This window comes from Mus pahari, chromosome 4, assembly GCF_900095145.1.
Source record: "Mus pahari chromosome 4, PAHARI_EIJ_v1.1, whole genome shotgun sequence".
NCBI classification, from domain to species: domain Eukaryota; kingdom Metazoa; phylum Chordata; class Mammalia; order Rodentia; family Muridae; genus Mus; species Mus pahari.
This window is the reverse complement of record NC_034593.1, coordinates 51,939,471-51,942,165: the sequence shown is the minus strand read 5'-3', so window position 1 is coordinate 51,942,165 and position 2,695 is coordinate 51,939,471. Positions and strand designations below refer to the sequence as shown.

Genomic DNA, 2,695 nt, shown 5'->3' with positions numbered 1-2,695 from the left:
AAAGAAAGAAAGAAAGAAAAAAAGAAAGAAAGAAAGAAAGAAAGAAAGAAAGAAAGAAAGAAAGAAAGAAAGAAAGAAACGACTAAACTCCAATGACACTGAAATACTGTCACAAAGTGCACATACTCAACCCACTGTTAGGTGGTCAGAATGTGGACTTCCCCTCTCTCTTCCTTCTTCCTCCCCCTCTACCTCCCCCTCCCTTCTCTCCCTCTGCCCCCATCAGCATACCACATACTCCCCTCCATGATTCATATTCACTATAGACCCAGAAACAACAGACCCAGTAACCATGGGATGAAACCTCTACAATATAATGATTCAAAATAAATCTTTCCTCAGTTAAGTATTCTGTCACAGCAATGGAAAACTGACTGACATACTTGATGGTACCTCCTTGGCTTATACTTTTAAAAAACGGACTTGTTTTCCTTACTTTAAGTAGCGATTGCTATTAAGTGCCTAGTTACATGAGAGGCACTATGAATACTTAATGCTGCACTAATAATGGGTTCCTATCATCTTATGTCATCTAGCAATGACATGCCCTTTTACAAATGTAAGCAAATCATCCATAGGTACCTGAAAGCCTGATGATTTCACAGCCAAGGGGCTTCCTGTCAGCCATGCCCCTGCCTCCACTTGCAAATACCTTCCTCTCTTGTCTGACTGTACACCAGTTGTAATATACCTTTCATGAAGCTATGTACCCCTCTCCTTCAAGGCAAATCCTAGGGGTGGATCCTCCTCCCCGTTACTGTACCAGCAGCCTTCCAATGAGTACAGAAGCCCAACGTGAGTAAATACACCCACATCTTTGAAATGCAGGCATCAGGCCAGGAACTAAGGATGTGATGGAAGCGCGGGGCACAGCACCTGACATCACAGAGCAGGTGCCTGAGAAAGGTAACTGTGCCCAAGCACAGCCAAGAAAGAAACAAAGCCCTCCTATTTCTGGTGACAGAAATCAAGCAAAGTGGCTAAGCCTGGTGGACTCAGGTAAGTAGAGGACATGCTAAACTTGAGACCTCTGTTACCTAAGAACTCTAAACTTTGAGCACAAACTGGTATGAAACAAGCATTAACAAGCACTATGTAGGTTTTGTGGTTGGGGTTCAACGGTGGTACTCGGAGCAGATGGAGAAAAACGACCCATGCTGTGCTGTCCTGAAGCGCTCTGCTCTGGCTGGTATATCTGGCCTGGCTGTTTCATTGCTTGGTACAAAGTCTGTTTACTGGGGCCCCAGAAAGAGAAGTGAAAAGCAGTTTTTCCTGTCACCCTTGGGTCTTCCCTTTTATCCATGTCCCTGAAGTACCCAAACATGCAGCTGCCTCTGCTCTCACACCAGCCATGATCAAAAGCAGAGGCCAAGAGGAAGGAAGTGGTCCAAGAGCTCTGCAAAGCTGTGGGGCCCTCCCCAGCTGGCAGCCTGGAGATGAGGTCACCAGTAACTGAGGAATCCACTGCAACTCCCCTCAGGTGACTGCTGGGCCACCATGAGACAGCCTCTGAGCTCTGAATTGAATGCAAGAATTTCTTCCTTTTTATAAGATGCACAGAGTGGAAAAAAAATACCAAAACACAAAACTGCAGTAAAACACAAAGGGTTTTGAGGTTCATTTCCTACCTCCTTTAGAAGAGCATGAAAGTTGACACAACCCCAGCAGGTCATGGGGGGGTGGGCAAGGGAAGGAGTAAAAGAACGTCACATTCCATGAGCTATTAGTGTGGCCCTGACATGGGCAGAGTCAGCTCCTCTCACCACATGCAGGGACTGGTGTCAAATGCTCTCACCTGTGTGCTACAATTTCTAAGGGACTTTAGCTGACTACTGAAGCTGAGGCTGCACTCAAATCAGGACTCCCTATCTCCTACAAGGATGTGGAGGGCCAGATTTCCCTCTTAGTCATTACAAAGCAGTCTGCAAGGACTGCAGAGACAAGGGGCTGAGGTCCCCCCAGCTGGTATGAAAAGGAACACAAAACAAATGTAAGAGCATCATGACTAGAGGTTAACTTTGTCTTCCACCACACATGCAGCATCAATCCTGGGCAAATTATGGGACCCAAGGAAAAAAGGAAGTACATTTTAAAGACGGGAGATACGTTTCTGAGTCTTACCAACCACTCAGTACACTCCATCTTACTAGAGAGCAGGTACATAATGTTGGTTCTTCTAATAAACTATAAGCTATTTTATTACTGGCCACAGTAGCAATTTTTGGAACATACTTATTATCTGTTTTCTAATCTCATTGTATATTCATGCTCAAGTGTTGTATAACTATGCAAAAACTCTAAGCACAACTATGAGTAACTTGCTCCAAGACACACAGCGACCATCCAATATTTACATGTGAATTCCAGGAATAACAAGTAAGTCAGTACTCAGGAAAACAGTGGCTCCTGAGCCAGGCACGGTGGCACACACCAGCAACCACAGCACTAAGCAGGCGAGGCAGGAAGGTTTGGAGTTCAGAAGTCTCCCTGAGCCACAGAGAGACCTTAGCTCCAAATAAGAAGGGAAAAAGAAGGGAGCAGAAAATGAGAGAAGGGCTGAAGAGATGGCTTGGTGGTTAAGAGCACTGACTGCTCTTTCCGGAGGTCCTGAGTTCAATTCCCAGCAACCACATGGTGGCTCACAACCATCTGTAATGGGATCCGATGCCCTCTTCTGGTGTGTCTGAAGACAGCT

The 2,695-nt window shown here is 45.6% G+C and overlaps 1 protein-coding gene across 10 annotated transcripts in view; it reads right to left on the bottom strand.

Annotated features, from left to right (window-relative positions):
- Nucleotides 1–2,695, bottom strand: part of Med12l (mediator complex subunit 12L) — a 299,671-nt gene that overhangs the window by 222,848 nt on the left and 74,128 nt on the right. The gene's annotated exons all lie outside the window — the stretch shown is intronic.